The following is a 12,731-nucleotide window of genomic DNA, read 5'->3' as shown; positions in this document are numbered from 1 at the left end:
AAATAGGACATTCCTAAAAATTTTCAATGAAAGGTAGAGGTAATTTAATGACTATTAGGCCACCATGTTTTAAAAGCAGCAAGGTCTTAGATTAAGTATCCTAGTCTTCAGAGTTTTTCCCCCCACAGACACTGCTCTGGAGATGGCCCAGTGTTCACTCACTCATGCAAGGAGTGGTCCCGTACAGAGGGCTGGAAGGATGTCCTCCAAAGTACCAGAGTTACCGCCTGTTTGGAGGCTTCAGCAAGCCTTATTGAAACTGTCCTTGTAGGAGCATGGTAGCTAATTGTCACCCTTCCCTTCATGTAACTTGGGTGAGAGAAATAACTGTAAAGATGAACACAGAAGAATTTGAGGATCATTTCTTAAAAGACTGACTTTGGGCATTTTTCTTTTTAAGTCCTAAAATTTGGGTGCTTTATTTGGCCTACTGCCCTTGGAGAGTAGTTAACCAATTGCTTGAGAGTTCTTGCTTAATTTCCAGTATCCAAAGTAGAAAACATGAATTAAAAAAAAAAATCTTTGTAACCTATTCTTATATAAACCGAAAGTTTTGGTATACTGTACTTATTATATTTATGATTTTTCTCTTTTCATTTCATCAGTTATAATCTTTTAATCTTACAGAGCATTTATTCTTAAGGGATTTTGAATATTCTTAGTTTTATAATTTCTTTGCGATTGAGACCATAATAATAATATTGCTTGGAATCTTTAAATTCAGCTGGATTATTTGTACCTATAAGTAGCTCAGAGTGAGGTATTATATGAATTACAGAGACCACAAGTTGTCAGTTTTAAAGAGAGTAATCAATTGGAGATACTTTTCAACTTGCACTAGTGTGTTTACAACTAAGGAGACTTTGTAAAATAAGATGAAATCTCAAATACTTGTGGAATTAGTGGTGTGATCTATTTTCTTAACTTCATTTTAGTCAGTGAATTCAGATTACTTGTGACAAAAGTGAGCAGAAGTAAAATTGAGATTATTTGTTACTTCTTTTGTCCTTGACATAGCTTTTCCAGGGGTGCAAGTTAACTGAGGTAGGCAAAAATATGCAGTGAAACATACAGTACATGCTTTATCTCTTGATAAACCGTTTTTCTTATCCGTTTCTCCTCCTGCCTTTTTTTTTTTTTAATTCCTTTCATGGCACAAATAATCTGCCTAAGTGCTAAATTAGAAACCTTGGAAATTTACTTCCATTTCTGTGTCAGGTACCACCATTTTTTCAAGTTTTGTCTCTCAGTCCTCTTCCTATAGCTGCTGTGCTGGTTTGGTTGTTAGTACCCAATCCCACCACTGGAATTGCCTCTCAAATCCTCACTAAGTACCTGATAATTGATTCCACCATTTTTCTATGCTACTAATGACTCACAACATTACCCAGTTTAGATTTCTTTTATTTCTTTTTGAGAAGGAGCTAATAGGCAGTGCGATCAATAAAGGAACAGTAGTTTGGTAGTAAAGTAAGTGATGGGAAAGTCACGAGCCACAGAGCAGAAAAAATATGTGTGGTAAATAATTGAGTCCTTTGTAGAGCTAACTTATCTGTTCTCTCTCTGGTTTTAATTACTTTTGTGCACTGTGTTTTCTGAGAACCAGAGCTGCCTCAGAATTGTGGAAGAACTTGGGACAGCGACTACTTTACATAGGCTTTCCTCCAGTGCAATCAACTGCGGTTGAGTTTTTCTTTTGCAGTTTGAGCAAGATAAATTACAGTGTTTGTTGGATAAAAGGTGACAGGCAGGTTATGTTACAAAAAGGCAATAGATTAAAAAAAAAAGAAAAGAACTCTGAAACAAATGGAATAACATAAGGAGGAGTAGTTAATGAGATGTGGAATAATTTAATAAGTCTGGAACTGAGAATTTAGAATATGAAATAAAATTATGGATAATATTTAAAGTTTCAGCCTGTTTAATCTAAAATAATTTCAAAAATTTTATTTATTTTTTCTTAGTTACAGGAGCATACTGAAAAGAAGGGAATACTTTAATTGCAAATGTGCTTGTGTCCTTATTGTGCTGTGAAGGATGTCTGTGCCTCACGTCTGCCACAGGAAATGCGCAGAGCCCAACACATGCTGATGGAATTGTTCATCTCTTGGAGTCAGGTTGAATCGGCAGCTTAGGGAAACCGCAGTTCCTGAAATTCTCTAACTTTTCATGGGGCATTTAGAGTAGTCTTTGAGACTGGAGTGAACTGTTCTTGGGTGCCCAAAGCAGCTCTCAGAAATGACCTAACTTCTTCTGGTTTATTTAGAGTGATTGAGACTAATCTGTTTCTTATTCGGAAGCTAATTTGAACTTGTTATCAGAGCTTGATCCTAATTGAATCAGGGTGTAGAGAAGAGAGACTGTGTTGGCATCAAGAGCAATATTAGAAGATAGAATCCTCAGATCACAAGAGTTTTTCTCTTCTTTTGTCATACATACTTTTGTTTCTGTTTTGTCAGGAACTTCATGGTAGCTTGGGATCTAGCTTGCTACCAACTATGGTTTATGAAAAATGAGCATGTTTGAGAGAAAATAATGTCATATACTATGGGCAAGTTAATGTCCTTAGGTTCTTCTTAGCTGTTTTTTGTTTGTTTTGGTGGGGGATGTGGTGTAGGTGAGGCAGCATTAAATGAGATATTCCATATAAATATCAGTTTCATGATACAATATTGATGTTATTGTCACTAAAGTATTTTTTCAAGCAACTTTTCTTGTCCTTAGCTTTCTTTTCTCTATCATGCCTCCAATATAAATCATGGGCTAAAAAAATAAAAAAACAAAACCTGAGTGGGTATTTTCTTTGATTCAAAGGAATACAAGGAGACAGTCTGTAATAAACTTTAAACTTTTTACTGCTCACATTTAGTTTCCCAGATAAGCCTTGAAAGAATAGCATCCACCTTGAATTCAGAAAATTCAAAATTCAGAAAATACCCGGTCATTTGTCGATGGGCATTTAGGTTGATTCCATGTCTTGGCTATTGTATATAGTGCTGCTGTGAACATTCGGGTGCATGTGTCTTTTTGAATTAGAGTTCCCTCCAGATATATACCCAGAAGTGGTCAATTACAATTTTAAAAAAAATTACCCTTGGGTGAATGTTTGGAGTACTGGGATTTGTTAGAACCTCTCAGGCTCTGGAATGTTGTTGGGGCAGCCCTAACTCAGTGTGCCTTGCTGGTAGGTCAGGTCAGAGGGGCTGCTGGGACAGTGACTGGAATGCATACTTCCACAGTGATAGTTGTAGTCCATGTAGAAGGGAAGATGGGCATACTTTAATTTTCTAGGTGATCTGGAGTATCTGGAAATATAGTAGATGTTTCCTGTCTTCATTGCTGCTTTGGTACCAGTATATGTTAGCATCCGTTGGTGTCACTAAGGGTTACATGTGAGCTCTTCACTTTTGGGGAGGAGTGAACTATAACTGTATTAGGCCTTCTTATATATTTTTAAGATTCTTTACTAATCAACAATATGTTTTGTTTAACCAGTGGTTAACTTTTGCAATAAAATTTTCCTTCTGAACCATTCATCTCACTTAAATGTTCCTGTGTCTCTTGACATGTAAATCCCTAAATGACTTAGTTTTCATCACAAGAGTAAAATCTGTATTAAGGAAAATCAAATTTGATGGAGACATTTTGTGTATAGTTAAAACTGCTTTTTAAAAATCATCCCTCTTTCTATTGAAAAAGGAACCTTGATAGTTGTTCAGAAAACATACTTGAAATTTTTATATTTAAGTTGGGTATAACTTAATTGGACTAAGTGAAGTACTATATATGTTCAACAAATAATCTACCAATTGCTTGCCTGGAAAACGGAAAGTGTTTGTTGTCCCACTGCTGTATCCAAATCTTTGGTAGGGTCTGCTTAGGAATCTCTATTTTAGGAAGCTTCTCAGGTGATTTTTACGCACACCGAAGTTATAGAACCACTGCTGAATTCTCTGCTGACAGCATTAGGACACTGGCTTCCTCTCTTCTGATGGAAGCTACTGGTCCCGAGGTGGAGGAGGAACAGGGGTGAGCTGAGGCGGCTGTCCTGATGACCTGCCGTGCCCGGTGCTGGGAGCTCTCCAGAGCCACCAGGGTCAAGCTTTGTTCCAAGTCCTCTTTCAGCTGACGCTCCTGTGGTGAAGGAACACGTCATGTTACTGGTGATGCCCAGCCCAGAGCCTTCACATGTGTCCTAATACGTTACTGCTTTCTAGCGCGGGAGGAATTATAGGTGAGGAAACATAAGAGGGCTTAACTGGTCTTCTGGGACCAGGATTTGAACTGAGGTTGATTTGATTTTAAAGCCCAGACTCTTTCTGATTTACAGTGTTATGTAAGTTTCAGGTGTACAACATGGCTCACAGTTTTCATAAAGCCCAGACTCTCAGCCATACTTTTTTAGCGAGCTGTGGGTTTAGGGCGCCTTGGGTTGGAAGTGTGCCTTTGTCACTTACTGGCTTTACCAGTGACTTTATACCTTCCCAAACTTCAATGTCCTCGTCTTAAGAGCAGGCATGATGATTGTAAAATTGTAAGGTTATTGTGAGGATTAATCATCTGAACCACATTTTTGGAGAGCTTCAGCATATTTTTATAGTTCTGTCCCAGAGTAGGCAGTCTAATAAATGATGACCATTTTTCAGCAACTTAAGGCAAGGCAAATATGCCTTATGGAGTTGACCAATTTTAGGATAAATGAATTTATCAGATAAGGAAATATAGGTTTTCCTATTCTGATGTGGTTGGTAGCTAGTCACCAGGAAGATACTAGGCATGTGAAGGGGTTTTCCATTGGGAAAATAATATATGCCTCTTTTCTTCAGTTATTTTTTTTAGTACCCATATCCTGGTAAATTCTAAATTTGGTGCTATCCCAGACTCTTCTTAAAGCTCCACACTCTTCTTGTAGCTCCAGATGTGCATACTGAAATGCCTCAGGACACTTCTGTCTGCTAACCCTTTGGCGCGTCCAACTCTAAACCTGGGCTCTTTCTTCTGACACCTGCACCCTTCTTCTAAGGTTCCTTCCCCCAGTGGATGGAATTGTATCCAGCCACATCCTCCACAGACTCTAACCTTTCACTGAATTCTGCTGATTGTTACCCCCAAGTCTCCTTCTGCCTTTCCATCTTCGCCTGCACCATCATCACCTTAGTCTCCGCTGCTGTCACCTCCCTCCTGGCCTGTACCTCCTCTGCCTCGCTCCATGGTTCAGCCAAATTTGATACTTTCTCAAAATACAGTTGAATGTCATGCCTTATTTAAAACCCTTCAGGAACGTTGCCTTATTGACTTGTTCTGCCCCTTTTGTTTCATAGGCACTCCCTCTCCAGCTGCCTGGCCTCCTGCTCCTCTCTTCTGACCTTATATGCTTATCTCGTACCTGCTTTACACCTTTGCACTTGACGGGTCCACTCTGGGATGCTCCCTGTCCCTTTCAGATCTCGTCTCAGACAGTCTTTCTTGAGGTCTTTGCTGCCCTCTGGGCTAAGTCAAGTCTCCGGTTACAAAATCTCATGGCGGGAAATCTCTCATATCTCCCGTATTTTTAATAGCATTTGTCTCTGTAATTATGTATTCGCGTGGTTGTTGGAGACTATTTCCCCAAATAAATTGTAAGTTCTGTGAGGGCTGAGCCAATTTCAGTGTCTGTAAGGCCTAGAACAGCCCTGGCAGCAGATGAGAAATATTAAATGACTGACCAAAGTACATAACTAGGCAATTAAATCCAATACAAAGTGATTAATTCCTAAAGTGAGGTAAGTACACACAAAGTCACCGTGTTGGCGTGTTTAGCATTGTTATTTGGGAATGTTTGTTATTGTAGCATTGGTTTGATTGGCCTCTAATTTTACTTAAATAAAGACTAGTAGTACTTTGCATTTTGAATTTCTAAGTGCAGATGGTGGGCTTTTAGAAGTTGATTGTACTTGAATGACTTAGAGTAAAAACTTTCCCCTTTCCTTGCATCTGGACAGTATTTGAAGTTTACAATTTAAGAAAGATATAGTTGGTTGCATACTTCTTGATGTTTACGACATGGAATGTATTTTTTTATGTTAGTTGCCTAAGGTATAAAAATTTTTAAATGCTACCAAAATTTACGAAGACAGGAAATCATAGATGTTATAAAAAGTTTTCAACTTATAAAAGTTAGAAAAAATAGGAAAGATCAATATAATACTGAAATTGTGCTTTTATGTTACTTTTTGGTACTTGGACCTTAGTTTATACTCTAAGACTATTGTTAGCAAATTGAAATGTTCTTGTGAAAACTCTTAAGGTTGTAGTATTTTCTTGAAAATTGGTTTAGTACTGTTGTTTACATTTTAAAATTAGTGCTTTCAATAAGATTTTGGTTTCCATCTATCCTGTATTCTCCCTAGGAGTGCACAACTTCAAAAATAAAGAGGCACAGTCAGCAGAAAAAAGAGGTGGTCTGAGCATTTATGCGTTAAATATGCATGTTAATTAGGAAAAAAATTAGAAAAATATGAAAACAGATGTTACATAAATTATTGCAGTCCCAGGGCAGCAGTAACTTATACACTGACAATAATTTTTATATGTGCATGTGTATGTCTATTTCTAGATTTCTCAATGTTTATGCAATTCCGTAGAGCATAACTAAAAGAAGAACTGGTATATCCTTTCAGTGAGACTGTGGTAAACACTCCTTCTGTGTGTGGATTGCTGAGCAAGTCTGGGTGTTACATACACTCTTACTGCACAGACTGTCTTGTGTGTTTCCTCTTTCTTCCCACAGTCTTGTTCCTTCTTTCTTGGTTTCTTTGATAGTATGTCAGTGAAATCTTTTATTGGACATGTCCTGTCAGGACAAGAAATTAAATTATGATCCCAGCAGTTAGAAGAAATGTAAAATTGTATAGTGTGTATTTGGAAACAAAACAAATTACAACTACTCAGGACACTGATGGTAGTGTCGCATTTTCTTTGGTTACTGTTGTACCTTAAGAAATAGCCGTCATTCTCTGAATAGTACTGACACAGTAGTATGACAGTCTGTATTGTGTTCCACACTCAGGAAATACACATATGTTGTAATAGTTGAAAGATGTTTGAATGGCTTTCACTCTGAAGGGCCATACATAGAATAAAAATGGTCTTTATTTATACAGGGGAAAGTTGAGAAATAGAGACATGCTTTATTTTAGCGGTGTAGCAATTTTTAGTTAAGCTGTACAGAAAAACCTTGTGACTGTATTGCTGTCCGAGGAGCTGCTGACAATATCTAGATATTTTCCATACATATATTATATAATTTAGAAACATGTTGTTTGTAACTTTTCAGATAAGATTGAAAGTTAAAATAAGGAAATGCTATAACAGAATGTAATAAATCATTCCCTTTATCAAACGAACAAACAAAACATGAACTATTTTTTGTACAGGGACATAAAACAGTTTCTGGAAATCTGTCTAGAGATCAATGCTACACTCACTTGTAGTCTTTAGAAATCGTACTTTGTTATTTGATTTAGTAGCACGTGATACTAAAATGTGTTTTAAGTAATTAATTTCTTTTGACTCCCAGTAGGTTTCAGTTACATGTATTATCATAATTTTTTTCAGTTCTGTGTTTCCGATTTATATTTTACATTATATTACCCAACTGCTGTTGTCCTTTATTGTGAGTAAAGTGAACTAATACAGAATGAAATCTAGAAAGGAATGATACTAATATATTTAGTAATTTATTATTATTAAGAGTTTCTTTACTTAAATTGTATGGTTATTGAAGAAATTCAGTTTTCATTCTTGCAGATTTTATGTAGAAATATATCTATGTCAGATATAATTTGTGAAAGTATATTAAAGTATATTAGTAAAGGTGATATATGTTTTTCTTTTTCTCCAGGAAAAAAAGCTATGGAAATTAATTTTTAATTTACCAGTAATATTTACTTGCCACACTGATACATCTGTATTCTAATTTTATGTTTTATTAATGCTTTGGAATCCATTTTCAGTGGAATTTTTTTCACATTTGTTTTCAAATGTCTAATTTCCATTTCTTACTTTATGTGATTTTGATACTTGGTATTATTTTACTGTGTATGAAAATAGTGTATTCCTTATTTGAGCACTTCCATTTCATTTCAATGAAACAAACTGGTAACAGGTGATTTGTTTTGTGTTGAAGAGTTTTGGATTTTTTTTTTTGTATTATAATGCTTTTTGTTGTAGGTATTATAAAATGAATTTCTTTCTTCCAGGAGATAAAATAAATGGTGGAAAGAGTGATTAAGAAGTAGGCTAACATTTGCCCTCTAAGAGCCTAAAATATTATGACATAAATTTTTTCAGCCTGCTCTTTATGTTTTTGTGTTGGTTTAGGATTCTTTTGTTTGGAGACAGGAATATTTGAAGTTATTTTCTTTCTTTATTTTTCTGGGTACTCTCTGTTTTTCCAGGAGCTCAGCTGAGGGAGAACTCAGCCGACCTCTAGTTCTTGATTCTTCTTTGCTCCCTCTCGGCCAACTAAGACTTTATCTGGAGAACTCTGCTGCCTAGAGCCTGCAGTTGTCTGGGCCCCAGAACAAGAGCATGCATTTTCACGTGTCAGTTTGATAAGTGGATCAGTGAAGTTTTCCTGAAAGGTAAGCATATATTTATTCAAAACATGCATTTCAAAATTCAGTGCTATTAATACCTGTCTTAGTCTACTGGGGCCTCTGTGACAAAAATACCATAAGGGTGACTTACAAATAACAGAAATTTATTTTTTCACAGTTTCAGAGGCTGGGAGGTCTAAGATCAGGGTGCCAGCAGATTTGGTGTCTGTTGAGGACCCACTTGTTTCATAGATGGATGTCTTCTTGCTGTATCCTCACATGGTTCCAGGAATGAGAGGGCTCTCTGGGGTCTCTTCTTTAAGGGCACTAATCCCGTTCATGAGGGCTGCATCCTCTTGATCTAAAGCCTTCCCAAGAGTCTCACTCCTCATAAAATAGGAATTAAGATTTCAACATATGAGTTTTAGGGAGGAGATAAACATTCATTTCATAATACACTTATTATAGTAATGTCTTGCATAGGTTTGTGTATAAAAAAATTGTGTGTGTGTGCATGTGTGTTTGTACCTATATATGTGTGTTTATACACTTCTGCTTGATTTACATTGTAGGCTCTTTCAGGGAATAATGTTGCCCTTGAATGCAGTTACTCAGAGTTCTCTGATCAGCTTCTTTCCATTTCCTGTATCTATCCACCAGAAGATTCCAATCTTCGCTAACTCATTGTTTTCTTTCTCTTTTAACTGAGTTTGCATGGGGGCTTCAAAAGTGTTTTCCCACCAGCAGACTTGTAGCACTTTTCTCTTGCTGAACACTGTATCCATAGCTCTTTTCTTTTTTCTTCTCTTGTTTTCTTTCTTACCTACCTACCTCCCTACTTCCTGATATTCATTAAATTTGTTGGAGTAGCAAAATTAGAATGATTAAACTTACAGTTGAAGGCATCTCACTTTTTTTTTTACCACAATCTATAATAAGCAATAAATTTTACATTTATGAGTGATTTTCCACAGGTATAAATATACAAATGAAACAAACAGAAGTTGAAGCAGTTCTTGCCCTGGCTACTTGCAATATATGCTGTACTCTCTTCTATTACATTTGTTTTTGTATACTTCATTTAATATATGCTGGTGCCCATAACTAAATGAATTTCCCTATTCAGTAATGGATCAGCTTTGCAATTTCAAAAGCCATACTTGAGATCACTTGTATGGTTGTTCACGATTGACTTGTAGGAAAAATAAATGGAATCAGGCAATTTGTTTTCTGTCTCAGTCAAGCTGCCTTTTCTCCTGTCTCTCCTGTGCTTCTCTCGCTACTAGCTGTCAGTTGACTTGGAAAGAACTGTGCAACTGCTGGGAAACACTGGAGCACTTACTTGGTTCATCTGTGATACCTATGTTCAGATCTCAAAATTGAAAAGGAGGACAAATCCTTGATAGAATCATTCCTTTATAGTAAGGTGTATATTTCTTTATCCTCTTCTTGTTCTTTCTGTCTGTGTAAGTTGTATGTGCATGCTGATGCTCTCAAATCATTCTTGGCTTAAAATATGTTAAACTTTTAAAGTCCTTTATATCAGCTTAGAATAACATGTACCCTTTCCCAAAGTAGTCTCTTCTTGTACTCATTCCCATTTTTTTTAAGACTTTTACCCTTTTAATGAATTGCAAGTATTTTTATATAAAAGTAATATGTTTTGTTACAAAGTTTGGTACATATGTAAAAGTAAAAAGAAGATAAAAATTAGCCCTAATCCAGTATAGCTAAAGCAGTTCTAAGAGGGAAGTTCAAAGTGATAAACACTTACATTAACTTACATTAAGAAAAAGAAAACTCAAGGATGTCCATTCTTGCTACATTTATCCAAAATAGTTTTGGAAATCCTAGCTACAGCAGCCAGAGAAGAAAAAGAAATAAAAGGAATCCAAATTGTAAAGGAAGAAGTGTAACTGTCACTGCAAATGACATAATGCTGTACACAGAAATTCCTAAAGACATCACCAGAAAATTACTAGAGCTCATCAATCAATTTGGTAAAGTTGCGGGATACAAAATTAATACACAGAAATCTGTTGCATTTCTGTACATTAACAAGAGACTATTAGAAAGAGAAATTAAGGAAACAATCCTCATTACATCACATCAAAAAGAATAAAATAACTAGGAGTAAACCTACCTAAGGAGATAAAAGGCCTGTGCTCAAAAAATGGTAAGACAGTGATGAGAGAAACTGAAGATGACACTGACAGATGGAAAGATACACTATGTTCTTGGATTGGAAGAATTAATATTGTTAAAATGAATATACTACTCAAAGCAATCTACAGATTCAATGCAATCCCTATCAAAATGCCAGTGGCATTTTTTCACAAATATAAAACAAGTAATTTTAAAATTTGTATAGAAACACAAAAGACCCCAAATAACCAAACCAATCCTGAGAAAAAAGAACAGACCTGGAGAAATCATGCTCCATGACCTCAGACTATACTACAAAGCTACAGCAATCAAAACAGCATGGTATTGGCACAAAAGCAGATACATAGATAAATGGAACAGAATAGCCCCAAAATAAACCCACATACTTATGGTCAGTTAATCTAAGACAAAGGAAACAAGAATGTACAATGGAGAAAAGATAGTTTCTTTAAGAAGTGGTGCTGGGAAAATTGGACAGCTACATGTTAAAGAATGAAAATAGAACATTCTCTAACACCATATACAAAAATAAACTCAAAATGGATAAAAGACCTAAATGTAAGACCAAATATTATAAAACTAGAGGAAAACATAGGCAGAACACTATTTGACTTAAATTGCAGCAATAATTTTTTGGACCCATCTCCTAAAGCATAGAAAACAAAAATAAAAATAAACAGATGGGGCTTAATTAAATGTAAAAGCTTATGTACAGCAAAGGAAACCATTAACAGAATGAAAAGACAATCTACTGAATAGGAGAAGATATTTGCAAGTGATATGACTGATAAGGGGTTAATATCCAACACATATAAACAGCTCATACAACTCAACATCAAAACAACCAACAACCCAATTTAAAAATGGCATAAGAACTGAATAGACATTTTTCCAAAAAGGAAATGCAGATGGCCAACAGGCACAAAAAAAGATGCTCAACATCACTAATCATCAAGGAAATGTAAATCAAAACCACAATGAGATATCGTCTCACACTAGTCAGAATGGCTGTCATCAAAAAGAACACAAATAACAAATGTTGGTGAGGATCTGGGAGAAAAGAAACCCTCGTACACTGTTAGTCGGAATGTGAATTGGTGTGTAAAACAATATGGAGGTTTCTCAGAAAACTAAAATAGAACTACCATATGACCCAGCAGTTCCACTTCTGGGTATATATGTATCCAAAAAAACCAAAGACACTAATTAATTTGAAAAGATACTTGCACCCCAATGTTCATAACAGCATTATTTATAATTGCCAAGGCATAGAAGCAATCTAAGTGTCCATCAGCAGATGAATGGATAAATATGTGGCATATATACAGTGGAACACACACACACACACACATGCACACACTAGAATGCCACTCAGCCATAACAAAGGATGAAATTTTTCCATTTGTAGCAATATAGATAGAATTGGAGGGCATTATGGTGAATGGAATAAGTCAGACAGAGAAAGATAAATGCTGTATGATATTACTTATATGCAGAAAATACAACACACTAATGAATAACACAAACAACAAAAAAAAGCAGACTCACACATATAGAGAATAACCTAGTGGTTACCAGCTGAGAGAGGGAAGGGAGGAGTGGCAGTATAGGGATAGGGGAGAAAAAGGGCTATTTTAGCATTATATGAAATTGTGTGTTTGGTACTTTTGAAAATTGTAAAGCACTATAGAATTTGAAGACTTTTTTATTCAATTTGAAAAAAAAACACACACAGGAAACTCAAATAAACAAGCTAATGTTACATCTCACAGAACTAGTAGAAGAACAAACTAAACATAAAATTAGTAGAAGAATGGAAAAGACAGAACACAAATAAATGAAATAGAGACTAAAATAACAACAGAAAATATCAACGATACAAAGAGCTGATTTTTGAAAAACTAAAACCAAATAGATCAGCTTTTAGCTAGATATACTGGGGGTGGGGGGTCGGGACTACTATCACAGAAATACAAAGTTTCATAA

The 12,731-nt window shown here is 35.8% G+C and overlaps 1 protein-coding gene across 7 annotated transcripts in view; it reads left to right on the top strand.

Annotated features, from left to right (window-relative positions):
- TBC1D5 (TBC1 domain family member 5) overlaps window positions 1-12,731 on the top strand; it is a 498,316-nt gene that overhangs the window by 114,217 nt on the left and 371,368 nt on the right. For 5 of the 7 annotated variants that reach the window (XM_064490964.1, XM_031470042.2, XM_064490953.1 and 2 more), the window contains one exon: window positions 8,439-8,624. The exons of the other annotated variants lie outside the window; for them this stretch is intronic. The gene's annotated coding sequence lies outside the window, so the exon portion shown is untranslated. The remainder of the gene's footprint in view (window positions 1-8,438; window positions 8,625-12,731) is intronic. 7 annotated transcript variants of the gene reach the window in all.

This window comes from Camelus dromedarius, chromosome 2 (genome assembly GCF_036321535.1).
Source record: "Camelus dromedarius isolate mCamDro1 chromosome 2, mCamDro1.pat, whole genome shotgun sequence".
In the NCBI taxonomy this organism is placed as follows: Eukaryota; Metazoa; Chordata; class Mammalia; order Artiodactyla; family Camelidae; genus Camelus; species Camelus dromedarius.
Note: the sequence above shows the minus strand (reverse complement) of the source record. Positions and strands in the feature narration are given on the sequence as shown.